At 31.9% G+C, this 14,786-nt stretch overlaps 1 protein-coding gene across 2 annotated transcripts in view; it reads right to left on the minus strand.

The window, feature by feature from the left end:
• Positions 1-3,908, minus strand: part of LOC127838029 (uncharacterized) — a 36,780-nt gene extending 32,872 nt beyond the window's left edge. The window contains exon 1 of one of the 2 annotated variants that reach the window (XM_052365557.1): positions 3,733-3,908. The gene's annotated coding sequence lies outside the window, so the exon portion shown is untranslated. Of the gene's footprint in view, positions 1-2,039; positions 2,164-3,732 lie in introns of those variants that run through there. The other variant, XM_052365544.1, reaches the window with a different exon arrangement.
• Positions 3,909-14,786: the final 10,878 nt, after the last annotated feature.

Raw genomic sequence — 14,786 nt, forward strand, 5'->3', positions numbered from 1 at the left:
CATTCAATGTAAAAGAAAATTACCACAATATTTAAAAATAGTACTGTATTCCGCTTTTTAGGGCTTTTTTTATAATTGATTAAATGCACCTCTGACTCTATTGATCGCTGATGAAATAAAACACTATCCACACCACTTAAAATTATAATACAATTAAAATATGTTTTATTAGTGTTTAAATATAATTTATTCAAGTCTTATTATTAGAAAGAATACGGCTAATTTATTGTTTTGTTTTGTGGAATTGTCAGTATTAAGTCTTCCGATCACGTTTACTCTATGCTAATAACTACTTCGTATTTTTATGAAGAGGAAATTTTAGTTGTGAATATACATTTATTTGGTACTAAATATGCTATATTTGCACTTTTTTTAAAGAGTTTTAATGTTTATTTCGTATTTATTATCAATTTATTGACTAAACAAAAGCCCTTTATACATGTTTTACGTTACTGTAACCAGTGTTTTTGCCAACCAGTCAGTGCGCATGCGCGGAAAATCCCGAATAACTTTTTAGGAGCGAATAATTGAAAGGATAATAAAGATAGTGAATAACAACTTTGTAGCGCAGAGGTCCAGGGTTGGCGAAATCTTAAAAAATTGTACTTGTCCACGAACAACAATTTAGGAAATTTATCTTGTCCGTTGCTGAAATACACATGTCCATTAATGTTAATTTAAATTCTAAACACATTTATTGTTATACCTACACCAGTCTTGGCATTATTTTTTTGAGGCACTATCCCGATCGGGCTACCAGCTGGGAAATGTTACTAGCCTGAATCAATTTTAACTAGCCCGAATTAAAGTTATTATTTTGTAACATTTGTAACTATGTCAGTCTTGGACCTAACCCACTCCATCCCGTAATATTACAAGTTATAGAGTCTAGAATGATCAACTTACTACACTGTTCAATGAGTGCCCAAATGACCGAATTTGACAATCAGGCAAAAATATCGATTCAGTTCTGAATAAGCTTCTATAGCAGGGGGGTCGATTGTCCCAAATGTGAAATCCGGAAAATTAGACTGAGGGTCTGGGGCCCACACGTCCCCAACCACGATAAAGGGCAGAGCTACCCCCAGCCCTAAGTTGTTTTAGATTCGCAAATTTTCGTTTAAGTTATGATATTTGTGAGGAAACAGTATTACCAAACATTTACCATGGTCTAATATAGCCATTATATGCATCTTTTGACGATTTAAAAACCTGAAAATTATAAAGCGTTGCAACGCGAAACGATTTCATATTAAATTTGGAGAGTTCTGTTGTTGTCGTTTAATTTTGTGAAACTACGAAGATTGCTTATATAGGGCATAAAATACGAAATACCTATATGCTTGGCAGAATAGTCGAGCGGGCTAATGCGTTTTTACTTCAGGTCTCCGGGGGGTCAGTGGTTCGAGCCCTGCTGTGGGCTACTTTTTAAAGTTTTCATCTTGATTTCTCACTGGAGCTTTTTAGATCCAATGCTTACATTTATTTAATTACTTACTTCAAAACATGCCAAAATGTGTGATAAGGCCCCTTTATGCTATTAGTGTCTGATATCCGGGCTTGAATGTTGCTCACAATATCTTATTTGCGCAACAAAATAGAAAACCAGAAAACTCTCCACCATTGTTTGATTGCCTCCCCGGTTGTATGCTCTTAATATTACCAATATTAAAATTAGCTTAATATTTGAGAGCGTCAATAAATATTCTATGAAAATTCATCATCTAATCCATTCGCAGCACAAGTTTCTAAAGCTAATACAACAGCCAGGACAGATTTTGAGGGCGCGCAAAGAATTTAGATGGATTTTTTTAAGGCTATATTCTAAGGAACCAAATATAACCAATATTAAAAGTAGCTTTATTATTTATATTTTTAAACATGTTGGACTAGAGTCTAGACAGACTCAGACTGTCAGAGACGAGCAAAATTCTCTAAATCTTCCACCGTTTTGTTTTAGTCTTTCCCCGGTTGAACGCCCCAGTGTAAAAAGTTACTCAAATATGCATCAAGCGAAAACGTGTTATATTTAGTGTTACCTTTCCTTCGATTTTTATCCATTACAAATGTTATGTTTTATTAAACAAGTTCATGATTGCCCTTTTTTAAATGGCGTCCCAAAGATATTGATTGGTCGCTTAAAGGTTACTCAACACCAATAGTTAAACGAAACCCCTGACCATTCTCCTAGCAGATTTGTCGTTCGTCCCCTAATTAACCGCTGTGAAAGAGAGTCCCCTGGCATTACGTTCTACACTTAACTTGCAGTGCTCCAGCCAGCTTTTCAAAATAGAGGGGAGCTTCCCCAAAAAGGGCACATTTTACTCGTAATTTTGGAAAATAGGGCATTTGGTGATAAATATACCTAAGTATATACTTTGGTTATACTATACACTTAGTTATTGTAAACATTAGTGCATTGGATGACTTCACCAATTGTATGCTGTTCGTCATTTTTTGTAATGAAATTATAATAAATATATTACTATCTACATTGGCGCTAAGGTAGCTGAAATAATTCGCGTTCAGAATAAATCTGAACGCTGAAACTCCGGTCTGCAAAAACCATAACGAAAATTAAATACAATACTATTATATCAATATGCTTAAAATTGCAAAATAACATAACCAACTCATAAAGTTTTAGTTAATTAGTCCATTTTTACCTCAAATAGCGTCGAATTGAAGTTAAAAGGCATAATTTGTTTCAGTTAAACTTCTGCTTAAATCGCAATACAATCACTGACCTCTCGCCATGTTATGAAATATTTAAATATCAACCAATCAGAAGAAGGCATACGGTGTAATAGGCTGCGTTATCGATTAAAATCTACCTGCCGTATACAGCGGGCACAGCGATTGGAATTGAAAATGTGAGTAGTGTGTTGATTTAAATTGGTCAGGCGTGCAAAATTGAAAAAGTCATTACATAATTATTACGGAACATTATTGAGAAATGAATTATCTACACAGGTATGTAAATATTATTGCAATCCGTTGATATTAACTGTCTGATATCGGGGCTTGAATGTTGCGCACCAAATTCCTTGCGCATCAATATAGACAAAGAAGGAAAACTCTCGCTATTAAAAAGATAGAGTGGACTATTGACGCCAAGAGTCTGCCAAAGAAAAAATCATCAAAAGACTCTAAAGGCGGCAATTTATATTGACTAGCGCTAAGGAAAACAACTTAGTAGCCAATTTCCTAACCGACTTGGGCTAACATCCGACTTCACGCATTAGAGATATGTAGATATCATATTTCTTTCCGGTATGTGTGTGTGTGGGGGGGGGGGGGGGATTTTGATTTTTTTTAATCACCTATCATCATTGAACTGCATGTTAATCTTTCAGGTTCCAGTTTCAGCATCAGTTGCCTTTTAGAAGAAAATGAAATAAAGAAAACATGAAATAAACTCAGGGGTTTCACTGGGTCAAAAAAACGTTGTGACTGTCACTACTTAAATTTGTTGCTTTAAATAACTTTGAGCCAATGTTTGTCCACAATAATAATATTTATTAAAACAAAAATCTATAATATATTGACAAATTTAAAGTCTCAACAATGATCAATGTCACCATGAAGTAGCATCCAGTCTGGAGATTAAAATGAAACATTGTTATTGTTAATAATAGGATATATATATTTCACAACACGTTATTTCAACTAATGTCAACAACGTTGACAGTTTTGTTAGGTCACGAAAATATATGACAATATCAACATTACATTTTACTCGCAGAGTGATAAATCCTCCTTCCAAACAAGTTCTTTATTTTTTGAAATAACAACTGTCTGCCCCTATTCATGTTAAAATTCATCATGATTGAGGACAGACAGTGTTTTAAAGTTCAGAAATAAAATCCAAACAAAAATATATTTTCCATGACGTAATTTCGGACTTAAAATTATCCGCATATTCGCATTCAAAAAAGATGATTAATTTTCAAATGTTAATAGGTATTTTGAATTAAAAATCAATATTTTTGCAAACAAACAAAATGTAGCCAAAGATTTCAGAAGTTTAAAAAAATCAATAGTGCTGAGTTTGATTTCATTCGAGTGTGATTGTGCCTAACCAAGCGTGACCTCAGAGATAATCTTTCACAGCATGTTACTATCGTCTGCAACAAAAGGCTAATTAGTGATCTAATAACAAACCATGCCCTTGGGGCTTGTTTGTTCACATTGTGTTGACTTAATACACCCCAGGCAGTCATGTAAGGGTGTTATCTGTGTATTCATGTCGATGTTTCTGGTGATTTATACGGCCTGAAAGCAGGAATTTAGAGATTAAAAGGGCATTTAACAGAAAAATAGAGGGGCGCTTTTTAAGTGGGCAAATTTTAGAGGGGCGCGGCGCCCCTCTATTTATTGCTAGCTGGAGCTTATAATTTTTAGTAACAAACCACTTGATAATAAGTTATCACTATAGAAAAATATATTCTCATATTAAATACTACATATTTAAGTAATATACGAAAATTAAGCTGGCATACAATAATAAACAAACTGACATGCTAAATACAAGAGATAAAGAGATTATCATGCATTTTTAAAAGTAAACCATGCGTGTTTAAGTCAAAGAAAGTAAGATATAGAAGGAAAATATAATAGGAGGTTTTGGGGATTCCGATAATGACGTCACGTTTGCGCATGCTCAAATTTTGGCCGTCAAAACTGCGGCCTTTCTGCTATTGTTTGCATTGATGAAGCGCATCGTGATAAGGTTACAAACATATTCGCGACCCTTTTGATGAACAAAAAATACTCAGAAATTGAAATTCTTTCAGATTAAATTGAATCCAATGAACGAACACAAATAAGGACGAAACAAACAACAAATTGATTGAATTTATGTAATCAACATATAGAAACTGATTTGAACCTATTTGTCTGTAAAAACTTACCTTGTTACAGATTAACTAAATCCTCTTGATAAATGTTAATGTTTTTAATTTAATTGTTCACACCAATTTTGACACTCTTTGTTTCAGTATTTTAACCCAGTGTTTAATTGCACCTTTCTTTATCACAGACCAATTATCTCGATATGATCGGATACTGTCCAGACTATTACTAAGAAAACAGTGTGTCATAAACCCAGGGACCTATACTTGTATGACTCTGTATCGGGTCTCTGCATAAACCACATGTGTCTGGTCATTAAACACAATTTATGATACCTCCATGTCATCTCTCGACATATTAAGTCAAAAACTTAACAGTTGCTTTGCTATTTGAACATATTTAAAAATAGACATTTGTCCGAAATGGATTAACAGCTAGGAACTATTAAGTATATATATATAAGCCAGTTTAAACATAATAATAAAGTGTTTAATAACTATACATTTAAAATATTGTACACATTAACTGCTACACAATTAACGTATTTAACGGATACCTGCACATGTAAATTCTACTATAATGTGTTAAGATCGTGCGTTACTGCAGTGTTCGAAACATCATCATGAAAACAAGCAATCGCGTTTGGTCATTATAGGGATATAAAATACTTGCGTTAAATAAATTAAATGCGTAGATTAATGGTATCATAAAATGCTAGATTTGTATTGCTCATTATCACGACAGACGAGTTTTCAATATACGTGTACATGTAAAGACAGTTTAATTTGCAAAATATGCAGGTGTTTTTTCAATTTGAATGCTTAAATTTATTAATATTTTCATTCAATGTTCACGAAACGAAAATTCATTCAATGTAAAAGAAAATTAAAACTACATTTCAAGATTGAAATGTAGTGAGCTATTTTAGGGCTCTGTTTTATAACTGATTCAATGCACCCCTTACACTAATTTTCAATCCCGGATGAAAAATAACACTATCGCATCCACACCACTTATAATAATATTCAAATCATTATATGTTTTATTATTTTTGAAATATCATTAATTAAATTCTTATTTTAAAAAAGAATACGGGTATTTATAGTTTTGTTTTGTGAAATTGTAAGTATAAGTCTTCCGACGACCTTTACTCTGATACAATGTAATTGGCCGCGATCAAGAAGTTGACGGCCAATCTATTTTTAGTAACGGAAAACCCCTCTTGTGACGTCACACAAAAACCTCCTATTACTAATTTAAGTAATACAATTTAAAAGATTATTCAACCATGTATATTTCACACATAAAAAATTATAATGAAAGTATATTTTACTTAATAATGATATAAGTTACATATTAAATAATTTCCTTAGATGGAAAAATAGCAGGATAAAAACTTATTCAATTGGGACCGGGAGGGTGCAGGACATTATGCACAAATGTCTTAATGAGCTCCCTCTTCATTGTTCCACTTTTGGAACGTTGTGCGCACTGTTTGGTACATTGTGCGAAATGCAAGGAAATGTGTGAAGCGGTGGTTTGGGGTGTTAAATACATGTATATTTTAATAAGCAGCGTTATCTGTGGTTAATTAACCTAAGCGGACACATGTCACACTACACCCAATACCCAAACTGTGATTTATACTGGTATGATTTATCAAGCAAATTCAATATTGATTTTTAAATATTTTTGTATTCATACTAAGAAAACGTAATTATATCGTTGAAAACAATGGAGGAATATCACTGTATTATAATAACAAGTCAATATATTTCTTGAACAAATAAAAATTTAATTAGTTCAGCATTGTATAATTTAATTTCTAGAACAAATTAAAACTGAATTTGATCAGCCAGCAAGTATATAATTTTATTACAGTTACAAATGTGGCCCAATAGAACGTAGTTTACTCACTTTAATCATCCATTTACTTTTGTTTGGCAAAGGTGACAGAACTTTTTTAATATGTTATAAGGAGATCAAGCTTTACAACATACCTTCAGCTGTGAAATACTGTTCCTTGCAGCCTTCAGTCCAGATATGATTCCTTTCACTTCCTCGTTGACTATCAACAGCAAAGTCATCGCACTCAAGCGAACAGACCACTCCATATTTACCAATTATAATAGCAATGCTTTTAAGTTATTTTATAACAGCACGAACTGAAATTGTAATTAAGATACTAGTATGTTGGATTTATAATGTGTGTGTGTGTATTTGAGATTTATTTACAGGTCGTCTCAAATACACATAATTTATAATGTGTTGTGACGATTATGTATTATATCATATCAGTTGACGAGTGATGTAACGCGCACCTGCAAAAGTTTATACTCCGCCCACTGGTTGGCAAAAATAGATGGAATTCGTATAAGCTCCGCCCATATAAAGACGGTGAACATAATCCTCGATCTTATTGATAATCATGCACTATATCAAATATAATTTTATAAATTATGTATGAATAAAACATAAGCTTGCAAGTAAATGCATTTTAGTAACGAATATACTGTAGTAATAATTTGTTATTATTACTTAAAACGAACTCGGGAGTAGAATTCAATCTAACGGCTCGGTATATGTGGTAACCACAAAGATCTCCTAACTTAATTAGCACATCATTTGAGATATAAAAAAATCTCAGAAATGCAAATTCTTTCAGAATTAATTTAATCTAATAAAAAAATCACTATTAAGGTTGACAACAAACAACATATATATATATATATATATATATATATATATATATATATATATATATATATATATATATATATATATATAGACGAGTTAACGCGTGACGTCACACGCACCTGCAAAGTTTAGACTCCGCCCACTGGTTGGCAAAAGAGGTGCAATTTATATAAGCGCATATAGAGAAGGTTGACGAAATCTTCGTTTTTAATGATAATCATGCACAATATCGAATATAATTTTACTAATTATGTCTGAATAAAACATTAGCATGCAAGGAAATGCATCTTTGGAACGATTTTATTGTTTTTATTATTATTTGTTTTTACTGACAACGAACTCGGGAGTGGAACACAATCTAAGAGCTCGGTATGTGGTTAAACAAAAATCTCTCTACTTGGCACTTCATCGCGACCATTTTTAGTTAAAAACTTCTCAGAAATTAAAATTCTTTTAGAATGAATTAAATTTAATGAACGAAAACAAATAAGGATAAAAACAAACAACGAATAGGTCAATTGTATGTACGCGACATAGGGTAACTGATTTGAACCTTTATGTGTCTGGAAAACCTTCTTACACATTCAATAAATTCTTTTATTTAATGTAATTGTTTTATTTTATTGTTCACACTAATTTTGGCACTCTTTGTTGCAGCATTTATATCCCGGTGTATAATTGCACCTTTGTTATCACAAACCGATTATCTCGTTATGATCGGATACTGTCCAGACAATTACAAAGAAAACATGGTGTCATAAACCCAGGGACCTACACTTGGACCCCTGCATAAACCACATGTTGCAGACGAGTGTCTGGTCAGTAAACATAAGTCACGATACCTCTATGTCATCTCTTGGCATATTGAGCAATCATTTAAGCCACATTTTAAAGCTAAAAATACTGATAAGTTAATTTTTTATGAAATATTTTAACAAAAATGAAGACATTTGTCGGAAATGTATTAACGGGAACGAGTGTATATATTTATTAGCCAGTTAAACTTAATAATACATTGTTTAATAACTATACATTTAAATATTGTGCAATTTTACTGCTATGCAATTAAGGTATTTAACGGGTACCGGCAAAAGTTAACTCCGCTATTATGTGTAAAGATTGTACATTACTGCAGGGTCCGAAACACGATCATGAACATAAGCAGTCACAAAAGGGGCCGTTAGATAAATTAAATATATGCATCTATCATAAAATGCTATATTTTTATCACTCCTTATTACTAATAGAGATTTCAATATACATGCAAAGACAGTTACATTTGGGTAATTAATATGCAGGGTTTTTCCGTTTGTATGGTAAATTGAATTTATATTCATTCAATGTAAACGAAACGTAAATTCATTCAATGTAAAAGAAAATTACCACAATATTTAAAAATAGTACTGTATTCCGCTTTTTAGGGCTTTTTTTATAATTGATTAAATGCACCTCTGACTCTATTGATCGCTGATGAAATAAAACACTATCCACACCACTTAAAATTATAATACAATTAAAATATGTTTTATTAGTGTTTAAATATAATTTATTCAAGTCTTATTATTAGAAAGAATACGGCTAATTTATTGTTTTGTTTTGTGGAATTGTCAGTATTAAGTCTTCCGATCACGTTTACTCTATGCTAATAACTACTTCGTATTTTTATGAAGAGGAAATTTTAGTTGTGAATATACATTTATTTGGTACTAAATATGCTATATTTGCACTTTTTTTAAAGAGTTTTAATGTTTATTTCGTATTTATTATCAATTTATTGACTAAACAAAAGCCCTTTATACATGTTTTACGTTACTGTAACCAGTGTTTTTGCCAACCAGTCAGTGCGCATGCGCGGAAAATCCCGAATGTAAACAATAACAATTAACTCGTCTATATATATATATATATATATATATATATATATATATATATATATATATATATATATATATATATATATATATATATATATATATATATATATATATATATATATATATATATCGAATTTATTTACGCAACAAATAGTTCTGATTTGAACCTTAATATGTCTTTAAAAACTTACAATGTAACACATTAAATAAATTCTCTCGCTAAAAGCTATTGTTTTTATTTGAAAATATAAGTTTTGCAACGGTCAAGCTATAGAAAACGAGTACCACTTTCTTCTTGTTTGCCCCCTATATTGAGAAATTAGAAAGGAACATTAAAACCATAGATGACGTTAAATAAATTTGACATTCTAATGCAGTCGGTAAATACAAAAAGACATTATTAACCTTGCTTATATATTTTAACTGCTAATGTAATGCGTATTAATATGGACAATCAGTTATAATTAATAACAAGATGATAGCCATGTTAAATGATATTTGTCATTGAATATGTTTGTATAATTTAATAAAATCTACAATTTCCACGAGTTACAGTTGAAGATATAATTATATTGATTACTGCTGTTATACTGTTGGTGTTTTTAACATAATTAATTCTCTTATTGAATCAATATATTGATATAATTATACACACTGCGTAACTTTCTGTTTTGTTGCAAAAAAGCATTGTGTTATCATATATGCTAATAAAGGTTGTTGTTGGTATTTAATTGTTCACATCAATTGTGAGACTGTTTGTTTCATCATATTTAACCCGGTGTTAAATTGCACATTATAATTATGTTCGTTCATCTCAAACCGATTATCATGTTATGATCGTTTATTGTCCAGACAGCTACAAAGTAAACATGGTGTCATAAAATTAGGGACCTATACTTGGGGCGCCTGCATAAACCACATGTGGCAGATGATTATATGGCCATTAAACACAATTTATGATAACCCCTATGTCATCTCTTGGCATATTGAGCAGTCATTTAAGCCAAACTTTAAAGCCAAAATAGAAAACAGTTGTTTAAATAATATACGTCACATATTTAAAAAAAGAACATATTAGTCCGAAATGGAGTAGCAGGATTAAGTGTATATATATTAGCCAGTTTTATTATAATATACAATGTCTAATAATTATTAATAAAAAATGTTGTTGAATTTAACTGCTACACAATTAATGTATTTAACGTTTAGCGGCAAATATATAATCGGCTATTACGTGTTACCATTGTACGTTACAGCAGTGCACAAAACATCATCATGAAAACAAGCAATCCAAAATACTTGCGTAAAACATATTAAATATATAGTTTTATTAATCATAAAATGCTTGATTGTTACAAATATCAATCGATCCTTGTCTCTAGTAAAGAGATTTGAATATACACGCAAAGACAGTTAAATTTGCACGATAAATAAATAAATAAATAAATAAATAAATAAATAAATAAATAAATAAAAAAAAATAAAAAAAAAATAAATAAATAAATAAATAAATAAATAAATAAATAAATAAATAAATAAATAAATGAATGAATGAATGAATGAATGAATTGAATGAATGAATGAATGAAGAATGAATAATGAATGAATGAATGAATGAAGGATGGGATGGATGAATGACAGAATGAATGAATGAAATGGATGAATGAATGACTGAATGAATCAATGAAAAATGAATAATGAAATAATAAATGGGATGGAGGATGGATGGATGGATGGATGACTGAGTGAGTGGAGTTAGTGAGTGAGTGAGTGAGTGAGTGAGTGGTGAGTGAGTGAGGTAGTGAGTGAGTTAGTGAGTGAGGGAGGGAGGGAGGAGGGGAGTGAGGGAGAGGGAGGTAGGGAGGGAGGGAGGGAGGGAGGAGGGAGGGAGGGGATGAGGGAGGGAGGAGGGAGGGAGGGAGGGAGGGAGGGAGGGAGGGAGGGAGGGAGGGCTAGGAGGGAGGGAGGGAGGGAGTGGAGGGAGGGAGGAGGGAGGGAGGGAGTGAGGGAGTGAGTGATTGAAGAAAATTAACAACATTTAACAATTGTTATGTATTCCGCTTTTGAGGGCTTTGTTTTATAACTGGTTGCATGAACCTCAAGCTTACACTTTCGATCGCTGATGAACAATAACAACATCCACACCACTTATAATTATGATCAAATAAATAAATGTGTTATTATTGTTTAATTATCATTTATATAAGAAAAAAACGGCTTATTTATGTGTTTTGTTTTGTGGGATTTTCAGTATCAGAGACGTAGATAGATATATAACGTGTTATCTACGTCTCTGTCAGTATATATATGTAGTCCTCCGATCACGTTTACTCTTATTTGTATTTATATAAAGAGGAAAATATATTTATGAATAAAAAAAATATTGATACTAAAAATGATATATTTGCGCTATTATTTAAGAGATTTGATGTTTATTGCGGATTATTTTAATATCCCTTCGGATAATTCAACTGAGCTTATATGTTTTTTAACTCCGAAAAACAAAATGGAAGATGTGTTGGACTGCATAAGCCAAGAGATGGAAAAATACTTACGTTATGTGTCACATAAAGATTTTATATCAAAGTGTGTAAGACATGGGATTGTACCAGAAGGATTCAAGATCAACTGGAATATTCAGATAGACTGTAGCGATGAAATACTAAACAAGTGTGAAAAAATCAAACAAGATGCGTCGGTGAAACTCATGGAACTCACATTGGTAGCTTGTGAAGAGAAAATTAACAAACTAAGAAGCGATGTATGTGTGGAAGATTTAAACAATGACGACCATAAACTGTTTTCAAAACGGAAGCTAGCTGAACTTACACAGAAAAAGAATGAAAAATTCTACAAGCTGTTGAACTGTAAGTTAGATTTTTTATCTTCATTGGTAACAATAGACAATTTTCAAGAAAGTTCCATACAAATGGATGGGAACTGTTTCTACAGATGTATTGCAAAAGAAATATATAACAATGACAACAAGCACGAAATAGTTAGACAAAAAATTAATAACCATATGAAGGACTTAAAAGATGTTTACAAAGAATACGTAGATAGAAGTATCACAAAGCATATAGAAAATCATTCATTTAGTGACGGAAGAGTTGAATCGTGGGCAACTGAAGCCGAAATATATGCAGCAGCAACCCTATTTTTAAGTGAAATATGCATATTTGCTGACGACCAAAATATTACAAGTAAACTACTTTTCCAACCACTTAATGGAGTAAAAACAAAACGAAAAATATTCCTAAGATTAAGAATGCAGCATTTTACTTTACTACATATAAAATTGGACCAAAACAAACATCAATACCTTCCTGAATATGAGAGAATGAATAGGGAAGTTCAAATAGATTGGTTTACAATGGAGTCCTGTTGCAATTTTGAAGAAAGAGGGCATAAAATGAACTATCAAGATAAGAAAAATAGAAAAACGCAAGAGTGTGATACACAAAAACTTAAATCGAACGATAAAAGAACTAAAAACAAGGGTGAAAATAAACCAGCAAAAAAAGACACAATTGAAACAAATAATAATAGTCTTGACACTGTTACTAATCTGTCTTCAAGAAAGTTAACAGAAGCAGAAACAAGTCTATTATCCAAAGGAATATCTTTTGTACCGTCTAAAAAACACGTAGATTTATCTAAGATACACAGTGACCTAGCAGAATGGGAGAGACGGATGCGACTCGCAGAGTATTTCCATAGTGATGAAAATCAAGAAAGGAAAAATGAAAAGGAGGAATATGAGATAAAGAAAGAAAGCCGTTTTACTCCTGAACCTGGTAGAGAAAAGTGGCTAGATGCTTATATAGAAGCAGTTAAAAATGATATTCTAAATGGCATAAAAGAAAATGGACAGTCAAATATCACAAGACAAGAAAAACAAGCATTGCACACGTTACTAAATGATTCCAGTATAATAATAAGGCCTGCAGACAAAGGTTCTGGAATAGTGATAACAGACGCAAATGAATATGTAGAAAAACTCCGGAATGAACTTAATGACAGCACATCATATGAAAAAACTAATGGGAATGGACTTGACAATGCAAACACAAAGGTGAAGCAACTAGCAAATAAACTATTTAAAAACGGCATTATCTCAAAGAAATTACAACAATACTTGATACCAAAATATCCATCAAGAGGGAAACTTAAAGGAAATCCAAAAATACATAAAAAAGGCAACCCGTATAGAACAATCGTAAATGGCATTGGAACAAGTACTGAAAGAATGGCAGAGGTAGCAGAAAAGGAGCTAGAAACCTATGTTATAGAAACACCAAGCTATATAAGAGACACCACAGCATTTTTAAACGCTATAGAGAGGGAAATAACTACACCATTACCAGAAGGAATTATCTTATACTGTTTTGATGTTGTCAAGTTATACCCATCGATTCCAAAGAAAGAGGGCCTAGAGGCGTGCAAACAAGCTTTAAATGAACGCTGTACTAAGACCATCAACACTGAAGCGGTGATTGAAATGATTGAAACTGTTTTAGAAAATAATGTGATCGAATTTTGTGGACAAGAATACAGACAAAAAGAGGGAGTAGCTATTGGATCGAAACTTGGGAGAAATTATGCCTGTTGTTACATGAGAAAATGGGATGAACAATTATCTGAATACAATAAACAACCAATATTCTATAAACGTTTCATAGATGATGGGTTTGGACTATGGACACATGGAATTGACGAACTCATGAAATTTTTCGACTATGCTAACAAAATACATGAAAACATCAAAGTAGAATTAAGATGGAACACAGCACAGATAGATTTCTTAGACACAAAAATTCAACTAGAAGATAATAAAATAACAACTGATTTATACTCAAAGCCAACTGATAAACATCAATATGTCCAATATGACTCAGACCATCCAACAAATGTGAAGAAAGCAATACCCTATGGATTAGGAATACGTTTAAAAAGAATATGTTCTGACGAAAACAAATACAGACATCGTAAAAAAGAACTAAAACAGAATCTACAAAAAAGAGGATATCCAAATAAATTTGTAAACCATGAGCTATCCCGAGTTGATAATTTAAATAGGAAAGACTTACTTAAGAAGAAAGAAACAAATAAAACAGCCAACAAGAGAGTACCACTAGCTATAACTTATTCAAACAACCTTCCAAATATCCACTCAATAATTCGAAAACATACAGACAAACTATATAAATCAGACAGAATGAAAAATATATTCCCAGACGTACCAATAGTTGCATACAGACGAGATAGGAATATCGGTGACATTTTAGTTCATGGAAAAACAAACAAAGAAATAAACAAACGTTTTCAACTAATACCACAATCGTGTAAGACTAATTGTAT

Source organism: Dreissena polymorpha, chromosome 1 (genome assembly GCF_020536995.1).
Source record: "Dreissena polymorpha isolate Duluth1 chromosome 1, UMN_Dpol_1.0, whole genome shotgun sequence".
Taxonomy (NCBI): Eukaryota; Metazoa; Mollusca; class Bivalvia; order Myida; family Dreissenidae; genus Dreissena; species Dreissena polymorpha.